Source organism: Ursus americanus, chromosome 10 (assembly GCF_024610735.1).
Source record: "Ursus americanus isolate L20-20 chromosome 10, mUrsAme1.1.p, whole genome shotgun sequence".
Lineage (NCBI taxonomy): Eukaryota > Metazoa > Chordata > Mammalia > Carnivora > Ursidae > Ursus > Ursus americanus.
The window spans coordinates 31,300,898-31,314,259 of record NC_142136.1 but is presented as its reverse complement, the minus strand read 5'-3'; positions in this window follow the sequence as shown (position 1 = coordinate 31,314,259).

The window sequence follows — 13,362 nt, the reverse complement described above, 5'->3', positions numbered from 1 at the left end:
AACCTCTGCAAAATACCTAACTTGGGCTAATCTTAAAGCGCTAGTAAATTTACTCCCTAGAAATATTCACAACATGCCATTCCTACTTGATTAAAGATGTGAAAAATCAATTTTGGTTTGAAACAGCCTTATGCCTTGGAGCTGATGTTGTTCATATATTTCTTTTGGCTTTGGTTTCCAAAATGTCAGCACAGATGAAGAACCTGAAAAGTAGAATGATGTGCAAGGGTCCAGGAAAAAGAAACCAGAGGTTTTTCCTATGGCTGAGTGTCCCAAGTTCCTTGACTCCCACCCCGACACACTGTCTTGTTTCTGTGACACTTCTTATTGCTCCTCCTATGGGCTTTTCTTCACACATTTCCATTTGTTTCTCCTTGACCACCAATCCACGGGGCTTCAAGTTTCTTCAGAAGCCCCAGAAATTAACAATTAACACCAAAAGTAGTAAGGAACAATGTAAACTGTTCCCTAAGACTAAATGGAAGAACTAGGAAGGTTTTACATTATTTACCCTATAGAACCGAGTTTCTTAATTCAACATTTCTTTACCCATATATCAGTGCTTTTGCTATCAGCAAGGGGTAGGTGTTCTCAGAATCTTTCCTAATCCAGGGCTCAGAATTCCAAGTGTCACAAGCAATAACACATGCATTGTCCCAAACTCATATGGAAACCTAGTGTTAGCAGTGACTATCCCCTCAGGAGATAGTTGAGTAACTACCTCTTGTTACTTAATCATCCACTTGCTGCAGGCTGCTCATCAAAACGTCCCTTCCAGTCAATACACACTCACCCTGCAAGGAATCTGCTAAGTGAAATTTTCTCCGTTTTGATCACATATGCACTTTCAAGCATGTGGACCCCACCAACATCAGCTAGGTTTTGATTCACTTTTGAGGTAATTGTTCATGTAAAGCATTTAAAGAGGCAAAAGGAGGTGACTTTGTCAGAATGTCTTCTTAATTCAACATGGAATCCATCTTCTTGCTATGAAAAGCCTACTGCTATTATTAAGAGAAATCCAGAGGAAGTTCTTTAGTGATGCCATTCTAGTAGAGGCTCTTCTTGGTTGGGGAATTTCATTAGGTTCCTCACTCTGGTCCCAAACATTGGCAACGTGGGAGGTAGGGAGGTTAGTGCTTATTCAATTTAAAAAGGTGGGTGAAAGGAAGAGGCAGAAGAGCATGTTTTACCTAGAGTTTCCTTCTGGAGAGGAGTTAAAGAATAGCATTTCTCCCTTTTTCATCATCCTATCAAATTTCACTTCCTTATCCGGTTCAAACATCTTCACTTTTCTGGCAGTGTTGGTAAAGCAAAGACAGTTATGGAATTTGACTGTTTCAATAAGTTTTATGAGAGCAGACAATTTGACTTTGGATATAAGTATTTAAATTACCAGTTTATGACACACTGCCACCTGTGTCTTCATGTTACACAGCTAAGCATTCAAGGGCAGGTGGTTTTAAGTGACCTTTTCATGATTGCGGAAACTATCAACCGAAACTGTTGGGATTTTTCTGGTTTTTTTTTTGGGGGGGGTGGCATGTTCATTCACACAATCAGGTAATGCAAACCTAGTCTAGTTCAAACTCTCCAACAAGCTGAATGAGGCATCTTATTCCTTATGTCTTCTCTCAAATATTGTGCTCGAGGAGAATATAGTTGTTTCATGCCACTCCATCAGGAATTACATATTCAAGGGGTGACTGGGTGGCTCAGTCAGTTGAGCACCTGACTCTTGATTTCAGCTCAGGTCATGATCTCACGGTTGTGGGATCAAGCCCAGCGTAGGGCTCCACTTTCAGTGGGGAGTCTGCTGGAGATTCTCTCGCTCCCTCTCTCAAAATAAATCTTTAAAAAAAAGAACTACATATTCAAACCAAAGTATATCATTACCAATTAAGTAGTACTCTGTATTTACAAGATACCTTAAAGTCATTTTTAGTTCTTGTGTATGTTTGCAATTGGGATATATTACAGCTTCCCTTTTGCAGGCAAAAAAACGAAAAGTTTTATAAGGTAAGTGATTATGAAAAAATGTCACGTTCTTTAGTCAGAGAGCATTCCCCTTCAACTACTGCTTGCTACCCTCACTCAACTCCATTCTCATGGTAAGACTGGTCCTTATCTTGTGTCTAGTCTTCCATAAAATTAGTTGGTTTTGAAAATAGAGATATTTTGCATGTATAATGCAGGTAAGTTTTTCAATCTAACAATCAGATCTTTGGGACAGCCTGACATGAATTTGTCAATCACTATAACTGCTCCGGCACTATTACAATTAGTTCATTGCTTGTCATTACATGTGCCAGTAAATACTTTTCTTCCAGACTGTGCTTGTTCTCGTCATTTACTAAGGCATGTACATCTCATGTCAATCCAACACTTTTTGGGCAATGACTTTAGAAAATAACTCCAAAACTTTTCTGAGGAAGCTGAGTGAGGAAGGCACTACAACCTGATTGCCCTAAAACATCAACCAAATTTCACCCAAGTTATCTAGATTAAAAATGTACATTTTATTGGGTTACAAGATGTTTTATAATCATGGATGGGTGGCCGCATGTCATAAGAATGTACAAAGATTAATGTTTTTGTTTTTAATAAAGAAACTGTTGCTAATTTGTCCTGATATGGCCTCTGCATGGCTTTCTGTAAGTTAGGGCCTAGGCACAAAAGTTAGCTAGATTCTAGTGGAGTCTAGCGACTTGATTTGCATCCATACAGGACAGCAAGAATGAAGATAGTCACTTGAAAATTATACAAGTAGAGACAGGCTTACAGGAAGAATACCTTAGAGAAAATGTTATTACTAGATGTGTACTATGTTTTAAGAAAGGAAAAAAACATTATAAGACAATATGTACAGTATGATTCTTAGTGGAAGTGAATTAGGTACTAGATATATACAGTCATTAAAGACAAAACAAAGAAAAAGTAGAGATTTTTAGACTTAGAGAGTTAACAATAATATCTTCATCATCTTTTCTCTTTGACCATATTACCACTACTTGTAGTTTTCTTGGAACTAGTTAAGTGGATTCATAATTGTATCATTTAAGTTTGGTGAAACTAAAGGAAGATAAACCACACAAGACTGTGAGAGTGTTTTAAAGCCACCTGTCAAAGAAACTACAGCTTGCAGCTAAGATTAATCATCTACACTCAAGCAAGTAATTAAGTGGCAGAACTGACATCTCCTACTCCTATATAAGATCTGCACCAACCATATCACACCTTGGAAGCAATAACCATCTGATTATTCAAATACTCAACGAAGAGTATTTGGAGTATGTGTGTTACACATATTTGAGAAAGATCAAGTGCATTCTGTGCCTGAAGATATTAATGATAGTATAAAGCTATCACATTAGCAACATATAAAAAAATGAACTTTCAAGACAAAGATAGAACATGACAATTTTAAGGGATGTTTAAGTCATGTCATATGGAGTACAGCATTTTATCAGATTTCTCCATGAAACCTTATGACATGTGTTTAAAAATCTCTTAAGGTTCCTTCACTACTTTGTGAAAACCCAGTGCCAAGCACCAATGAGGAAACTCTTTCCTGCAATAGTAAATGGACAGCAATGACTTAATGAGAACAGAGACACAGTCTAAAACACGGTCAAAGATTATTTCTTTTTCAGCAAATACTGCTAGGAGATTGAAGATACTGCCAAAGACTGAAGTATTGAAATAAGTCACATATCACATAGTGAAAGATTTGTTCCTTTGAATGAAATGATGGGTTATAGTATATTTCAGCTTATGGCATTTGTTATGTGTGGTTTCGGTAATAATAGGTACAAAGAACTACTCTTTTTGTGTGAGGCACTAAAGGTAGTTGTCTGTGACTGGACTGGAGACGGGGATTTGCATTAAGAACTCAGATATAGTCTGCCTGTGAAATTCATTCGTTGCATCATTCATAGAGCAGCTGTTGCAGCCAAGAGTTGAAACCAGCAGCAGATAAACTCAATAAACTGCTACAAGATGTCAATCAAGGCTCCCGAAGCAGAGAGCCAACCACGTGCAAATATAGTATGAATAATAACACCTTGGAGCTGGGCCACAGTGGAGCCCTTGCTTTAGGTCTGGCCCCAGCCGCCCATTGCAGAAGGGGATTTCTTCAAGTATGGAGGAATCTTACAATATTTAATGGCATGAGAGTAAACATACACAAGTCTTTTGAAGAACTCAGAGATTCAATGGCTAGCTCACAGCAAGGTACCGGACAGGGTTACCAATTAAATGAAGTTTTTACGAAGTTTTTGTTTTAGAAAATTCATGGTATGAAAAGAATATTTTGGAAACTGATGCTTAAAAATATTTCCATCTTTGGGGTGCCTGGGTGACTCAGTCGGTTGGGCATCTGCCTTCAGCTCAGGTCAAGATCCCAGGGTCTTATTTATAGAGCCTGGCTTCAGGCATCAGGCTCCCTGCTCAGCGGGGAGTGTGCTTCTCCCTCTGCCTTTTCCCGTTTGTGCTCGCTCTCTCTCTGTCAAATAAATAAATAAAATCTTTAAAAAAAATTTCCATCTTTTGTGGGATTTTTATCATTGAAAATGATACAAATAAGCCACTCAGAAAAATTCTTATTTGCACAGCTGGAAAACTTGAAAATGGGCCCTTCTAATCTGTTTTGAGTTTCCAAATAAAGAGTCTCAGTAAAAAATATACCTACTAGTTAAAAATACTAAAATATAGGTGTGCCTGGGTGGTTTAGTCAGCTGAGCATCGGACTCTTGATTGTGGCTCAGGTCACAATCTCAGGGTGGTGACATTAATCCCTGTGTCGGGCTCCCCACTGAGTGGTGAATTGGCTTGGGATTCTTTCTCCTTCTCCCTCTGCCCCTGCCTCCCAATAAATAAATAAATAAATAAATAAATAAATAAATAAATAAATAAACCTTTAAAAAAATACTAAAATCTTTTAAACCCAGCAGGTACTACAGGAAAAAATGGATACTTATTACCTTATTTTTAACAAATGCTTTAGAAAATTAGGGATGAAATCGAAAAATACATTTTATTATTCCGTAGACAGAACCACTTAGATCTACCTTTGTGGAAAAATATTTTTCAGCTGTAAAAGCCTTAAAATATAGTATCAAAATAAACCTCTAGAACCAGACTTGAAGTTGCTATATCATGAAGTGCTCAATGGAGACTTAAAAACACAAAGTTCAGTTATATTGCTCTAGTTTTAATACATTTTTTGGGTGCAATAGTATTTTGTGCTGGTAAAAAAAACTTCAAAATTTAATGTTTACTTCGACTTTTGCCAATCTCCTGAAATTTCTATTTCATGTATATTTCTACATTTAATTCTAGTTAATTATATTAGTTCAGTAGCATAAGTAAAAAATGATTATATATAAAAATGTTTTTATTTATTTGGAGTTCTAGAAGTTTACCTAATAGGATATGTAATTTTAAAAATGCAGTCAACTGGTCTTCATGATAGATATGTTCAAAATTTAAACATATTAAGAGAATGTTTAAAGGAAAGTCCCTTTCATATTATAAGTAACCATATCTAAACCAATTTATTTTTTATATGGATTAGGTCACAAGTTAAAAAGATAGTTCCCCAGGCTAATATTATTCCTCCCAATTGTGTCATGCCTTTTTGATAAACATTGTTTTTGCTGCTGTGAAGGTTTCCAGGACCTCACTGGTCTGGCAGTACAGTCAGAACACCAGGAAAGCAGTGTATGTTTCAGAAAGAGATCATTTCCCAAAATGAGACTGTGATCTCCAGAGAGAACAAGACCTTTATTTTCTTAAGCCTTCTGATAGCTCATGCTTCTGTTTAAATGCCAACACTCTATAAAAATCACAGCCATTTATCTTACAATTCAAGAATTCTCTACAGTTGCCACACAGCAGTTTTATTACAGAAAAAAATGGGAAGTAAATTTCTTCACTATCCCCAAATCGGATAATGGAATTCACATCTTTCTCCTTGTCTATGTTATTTATCTGGGACTTTCTGGTAAGTACTCTGTACTTCATGTGAGCGTCAGATCGGGCACACAAAGTGAATATTTGACTTTGGAATGGGGAGATTGTTTTCCATTTGTTTGCTAACAGCTGTAAGTGTATTTTAAAGTCACAATTAACCATCAGTAAGATCACATTATTCTTAGAGGATTAAAGGGTCATTTTAACATATATATTAAAGGTTCATTTTACGTATGTATATTTATATATGTATATATATATATTTCCATTATGCTTTGAAATTTTGAAAAACACTTTTCTTATAGTATAATAAATATTCATTGTAAAAAAATAATAAAATAATGAAATAATGTGAAACAATGAACTCTCATATAAAATGGGTGGAAGAATAAATGGTTAGCCACCTGGAAAAACAATTTGGGATTTTCTAGTAAAATTAGAAATGTGTACCCCTATGACCTAACAATTCTACTTCTAGGTACATGCCCCAGAGAAACCTTACCACCAAGCACCAGGACATAAAATCATCTTCTTAGCAGTACCATTCATAATAGCTCTAAACTGCCAACAAATAGAATGGCCATGGAAAGTAGAATCCATTATTAAAAGTTCACATGTACAATACTGTACAGCAAAAGGGAAACAAATGAACTACAGCTACACATTATGTGGAATATTGCATAGAAATGTAAATAAATGAACTACTGCTACATGCTATGGGAAATACCAAAAAGAAATGGGAAGAAATGAAAGCTACATGCTTCATGGAATACTGTATAGGACTGAAAAGTAAATGCCAACTGCAAGCTTTATTTATGTGGAATGAGGTATTTGTTCACATGGATCCATCTCACAAACAATGTTAAGAAAAAATACGAGTCACAAAACCATTCCCATTTATTACATCTAAAACAAGAACAGAACTAAACTATATTTTAAAGATATATTTTTATAAAACGTAGACATGGGTCTAAAGATATATAACAAGTGAATGGTTATCCCAAATCAGGATAATGGTTATCTCTTATCCTGGTCAGTTCATGTTGCTATAACAAAAATACCATAGACTAATAGCTTAAACAACAAACCTTTATTTCTCACAGTTTTGGAAGCTGGCAAGTCTAAGATCAAGGTGTCAAAAGATCTCACTTCTGGTGAAAGTCCACTTCCTGGCATGTACACAGTCACCTTCTCCCTGAACCTTCACGTGGCCAAGAAAGAAAGCATCTCTCCCATGTCCCTTTTTAAAAGGGCACTAATCCCATTCTTAAGGTTTCTACCCTCATGATCTAATTACTTCCCAATGGCTCCACCCTCCAAATACCATCACATTGGAGACTAGGCTTCAGCATATGAATTTGGAGGTAGGGGGGAGAGACAAATATTCACTCCATAGCATCTTTAGACAAAAGGGAGAGAAATGTGACTACTGAAGGGCATATAGGGTGTTTTTTCACTCAAAAGTAAGATGTTGATGGAGTTATGCTTAATATATGACAATCTACCTAAATAATCACAGCATTCACCTCTATATTTACTAGAATATCCACTCAAAATAGATATAAATGAGAAATGACACAAGATTTTCTAAATCTTAGTAACAGGTTATTTGAAAGACACTTAAAAAAACTAAGGTTATATCAGGTAGGGATTGTATTCATCTGCAAGTAACAGAAAATAAGACTAACAGTGGCTCATCGTATACAATAAATCTTGAGTTAGCAGCCAGGGCTGATACAGTGGCTCTGTGTCATCAAGGACCAGCCTTCTTATTTTTTCCTGCTTTGCGGTTCTCTATAAGGCTTTTTGTCTTCATGGTAGCATAATGGCTGCTGCACTGCAGGTCATCACATCCAAAATCTAGGCAATAAAATCATGACAACAAATGACTTGAGTCTGTTTCAACTCATACCTGGCATTGCAACAGCTATCTTGCTACCATGAAGACAAAAGTCACATGCTGAAGACAGCAGAGGAAAAAAACAATGAGACAAGATCTTTGCATCCTCCTCCTTTGGAAGAGGTGTTTAGAAAAGGGTATGAATATGAAAATAAAACATTTTGCTTTTTATGAGTATTAGGGCAATTGTGGAAATCACTATGCAGATTAAAGGAAATTAGGGCCTATAATTATTTTTCTTTCTGCTCTCATATTTACAACTTTTTTTCTTCATACATCCAGTGAATTTATACTCCCTTATAACTATTGAGAGGGCTGCAAGGAGCTGAAAGGGTAAGTAAAATCAGTTTCAGTAAGATCTTCCTCTCTTCTTCTTTTTTAAAGCATTCCTATGCATTCGGGTTCCACAAATAATTTGATTCTGAGGGAGTAGGAGAACTCAGCTTCCATGCAGAAATGCAGAGTCCCTGGCTGTGACATTATTTGGATCTATCCTTGTTCCCAACAAATCATTCTATCTAAGTTCCTAGAACATGAATTTTTTTAAGACCTTTTTTTTTTTTAAGATTTTATTTATTTGAGAGAGAGCGCGAGCACAAGCAGGGGGAGTGGCAGAGGGAGAGGGAGAAGCAGACTCCCTGCTGAGAGGGAGCCCGATGTGGGACTCAACCCCAGGACCCTGAGATCATGACCTGAGCTGAAGGCAGACACTTAACCGAATAAGCTACCCAGGTGCCCCATCCTAGAACATGATTAATATCATGGGAGCCCAAATGTTTCATCTACATAATGGTCTTCTGGACTTCTCCTGAACCTGACTTTAAGGTAACTGTGAACTTCAGATGCCTAATTCCTTCTTGAAGGAACAAGCATTTGAATTTCCACCCTTCTCACATCTTCTCCAGGATGAAAACAAAAACAAATAAGTACACTGAAAGTGTACAGAACCCTAGAAATATGGAGGTGAATACTTCAGAATTATCTGAACTCTTTCCATTTCCATAAAGACTTAAAAGCATTATGACAAAAGCATGTGGTAAGACCAATATGGGCTGTGGAGACAACCCTAATGCTGTTATTTACCAGTTATATAAGTTTCTGAAGCTTCTTATTCTTCATCTGCTAAATTAAGAGAATAAAACCTATTTCATAGGGTGATTATGAGGATTATCTGAAAACAACATGTCTCATGCTTCTCAAAATTCCTCAGAGTGCTTTGCTTTGAGCCAGGAAAAATCATGGTGTAGCCTCCTGGAACATAAATTTTATTCTAAGATTGAGGAGTAAGGGAAGTTAAAGTAATTTGACTCATAAATAATGTAAAACATTTATTAGATATTAAAACAAGCAGATATCATAGAGTTCAAGATTCACATGAATATATAAGCTAAAACAGAAAACTTCAAAGAATTTGACTTTCAGTGAGCTGCCGTAAATTTCATGCTTCTCCATTATGTATACTTTGGTGACAATTTTTAGAAGCAATGTATGCATGCCTTGTACATTGTCAAGCACTTAATACTCAATAGCAGTAAAGAAAATTTCCTTATCTGGGTAAAATTTCTTTTTTAATGGAAATTCCTTATGAAGTTATTAGCATTATACATCACACCAAGTATAATATAGTCACAAAGAAGAGTGTATAATGATAAATCAGATAAATGATAAAAAGCATAACATGTGTGACAATCAATAACCCCTTGAACCTGGTAGACTATGAAAGAAATGGGATATGGAGGGGATCAAGAACTTGGGGGAGGGTTGATTGCCCAAGCCAAAGAAAGACACTATTTGTCCCACATAATCATTTGCTTTCTAAAATAGCTACCCGCAACTTCTTTACCAAAATATGTACAGACATTGGTTGGTGAAAACAGAGAGATACATTAGCTTGCTAATAAACTCTTAACTTGGCAACTCGGTGCTTAAAGGAATAGGAAAAATGTACACCTTTCTCTTTTCATCCTTTGTATCATCTTCACAGATCTAGCAAGTAATCCTAGATTAGTTTTACAGTTTTGTAAGTAGCTACAGAAATCAATGTTTTTAAACAGGATTGCAATTTACTAGAACATAATGCAAAATTCAGCTGACCAACTGAAAATTTTTGTTAAATATAATAAAGTATTTTAGTGAAATTGAATAGAATATTTAAAAAAAAGATAGAGAGCTTTTATTTAGTAAAAGTAAAGATTGTTTCTAGAAACTTTTGCTTCAGTTATCTGTGAACTGGTTCTTTATGTGTGTATCTCAGGCTGGCCCCTATGTAAAATGAATTGTGTATTGTGGGTGGGAGGCAAAACTTGAGAGACCCTGATGGAAAGTACCCATTGATTTTATAGAAAATGAAACTGAAGCCCAGGAGTTTATAGGCTTTGCACAAGCCAAGTGTGAATTTTTTGCTAATGTTAGGTCTTAAAGTAAAACTCAGGTCTCCTGATTCATCCCAAATTAATTTTTTGGTTTCTGCCAAATTTTTCTATATCGCCAACTAATCAAAAGCCTTGAAATCTTATTTCTAATTTTCTTTAGGAAATACCTTAAATAAGCACCCCAAATTTTCATGTTAAAATACTTTCATTTGGAAAAATATGAGAAACTAGGTTTATCCTCAAAGTCTTTGCCTCTTTTCATAAAAAGTTTGTGGTAGGCGATCTCTGAGATGGCCCCCAATGATCCACCTTCTGGTATTCATGCCCTTGTGTAATCCCCTGCCTTTGAAGCTGGGCTAGACCCAGCCACTCACTTCTAATGAATAGAATGCCACAAAAGTGATGTTACGTCCAAGGTTATATTCAAGGAGACTGAAACTTCCATCACACTTGCTCTTTCTCTTGCTCTCTCTGATAGAGCCAGCTGCCCTCTGTTAACTGCCCAATGGAGTGGCCTATGTGGGAATGAACTAAGGGAACCTCTAGCACACCATTAGGTGAGTAAGGCCCTCAGCCCAACTGGTGAATCCTGCTGACAACCAGATGAGTGAGCCTGGGAGCTTCCTGCTTCAGTAAGCAGGAGTGAAGACCACAGCTCCAGCCCATACCTTGATTACAGTCTCGTGGCAGACCCTGAGCTAGCAGACCCATCTCATCTACCTATCAATTCTTGATCCACAGACACGGTAGAAAATAAATGTTTGTAATTTCAAGCCACTAGGTTTAGGGTAATTTGTTATGAAGCAATAGAGAAGTAACACACCATTTTTCCCCCACTGGCATATGAAAAAAAATAGGTAAAATAGTGATGATTTTTCCCACCAATAAAAGAAATGGTCATAGTGGCTTTTAACATAAATAACCTCAGGGGGCTGGCAAAATGGAAAATGAGGAAAAGTGAAGCAGAGGCATAGGAGACTATAATGTGAATATAGGATTGATAATAATAAGTTACAAAAGGTAATGCGATCTTCAAATGTTTGAAAAATTATATAGGCACGGGGCGCCTGGGTGGCACAGCAGTTGGGCGTCTGTCTTCGGCTCAGGGCGTGATCCCGGCGTTATGGGATCGAGCCCCACATCAGGCTCCTCTGCTATGAGCCTGCTTCTTCCTCTCCCACTCCCCCTGCTTGTGTTCCCTCTCTCGCTGGCTGTCTCTATCTCTGTCGAATAAATAAATAAAATCTTAAAAAAAAAAAGAAAAATTATATAGGCAAGTGTTGATAAAGATACAGAAATTAGAAAACCTCATACTTTGCTGATGAGGATACAAAATGGTACCACCACTGTGGAAAAGAGTTTGGGGTTTCCTCAAAGTGTTACACATAGAATTCCTATTTAATCTCAGCAATTCTACTCCTGGGCACACACCCAAGAAAATTAAAAACACATGTCCATACAAATATTTACATGTGAATAATGTTGCTATGAACATTCCAACAGTCAAAAAGTAGAAACAACCCAAGTGCCCATTAACAAATGAAGGGATGAATAAAATGTGGTCTACCCCATACCATGAATTATTATTTAGCCATAAAAAGGAATGAGGTACCAATACATGCTTACGACATGGGTGAACCTTGAAAATGCTAAATGGAAGAAACCAACACTAAAGGCCTCACATTGTATGATTCAGTGTATATGAAATGCCCCAAACAGGCAAATCCATAGAGACAAAAAATAGATTACTAGTTGCCGGGGCTGGAGCGGGTAGGGAATGTGGTGTGACTGCTTAATGAGTATTGGTGAAAATATTCTGGAATTAGTGAATGGTTGCACAATACCAAAATACTAAAGACCACTTGAGTTGCACACTTAAAAGTTAAAATTGTAAATATGAGGTTATGTGAATTTTATCTCAATTCCTTTAAAAAAGCAGTAGGAGATGATGGAATGATAATAAGGGGTAGGGGAATGAAGCAAAACTGAGGGAAAGAATTCTATGTTATTGATTCTTCTCCTCTGGAAAGAACTGCTGTTGGCTTGGAGCAGTCACTAATCCAGTGAGGACCAGCAGTGCCGTGTAAGCTGATTCCATGGGGATCACCCATCTGATTCATCACACTACCACAACAGTAACTATTTCCAGGCAGGAATGTATTCTATCCTATGTTCCCATTAAACAGCAAACCCACTTCTTCCCTCAGCCATCCAAACTTTTTTTTTCCTTTCATCTTTACAGTACATTAAGGCCAGAGACTTATTTTCTCATTTCTTCCCATGTAAAATTTTATAGGGGTCAGACATTTTATTCTTTCCAAATTATTCCCTAATGGAATTTTGTAGATAACCTACTAGATAGGAAATTCTTTGAAGTGCTTGAGGAAAAATTAAAAGTCTGCCATTAGGTCATAAAAGGAGAAAGGAACATTCCTTTGAGCAGAAGCATTTAATCAGGATCCCAGATAGAAGGAAATTTGATGTGTAAAGGATGAAGCATTTTGTTATATTTCAGGAAGGAGTGCTCTGAAGCTGAAACAATTTATTAGGTTTTTACAAACTTTAAGTATATATAGATTATAAAGTCTCCCATGGCTAGTTCTGGATTCCTTCTTCCTTCCCACACCCCATACCTAACCTCTGAGTCTAAGGCTGTTTCTCTTATAATTATAATGGCAGTATTTTTTTTAAGGTTTATTTGAGAGAGCATGTGAGCAGGCACACATGTGAACGCCTATGGGACACATGAGTGGGGAGAGGGGCAGAGGGAGAAAAGCAGACTCCTGGGTGAGTGCAGAGCCCAGGATGACATGGGGCACTATATCCTTGATGCCCAATGCCAGGCTTGATCCCAAGACCCATGAGATCATGACCTGAGCTGAAATCAAGAGTCGGATGTTTAACCAACTGAGCCACCCAGGTACCCCATGGCAATTCTAACTTCTCAACCTAAGCCCTCACCATTTCTTGGCTAGTTTTTTTGAATAATTCCTAACAGGCTCTGGACTTTAAATCTGTCTACCAGATTAGGAGCTTGCTCTAATCCCTACTATGAAATCAAATAATTTTTCTAAAAGATAAGTACGATAGGTCATTTCAAGTATTCTTTTTCACTAG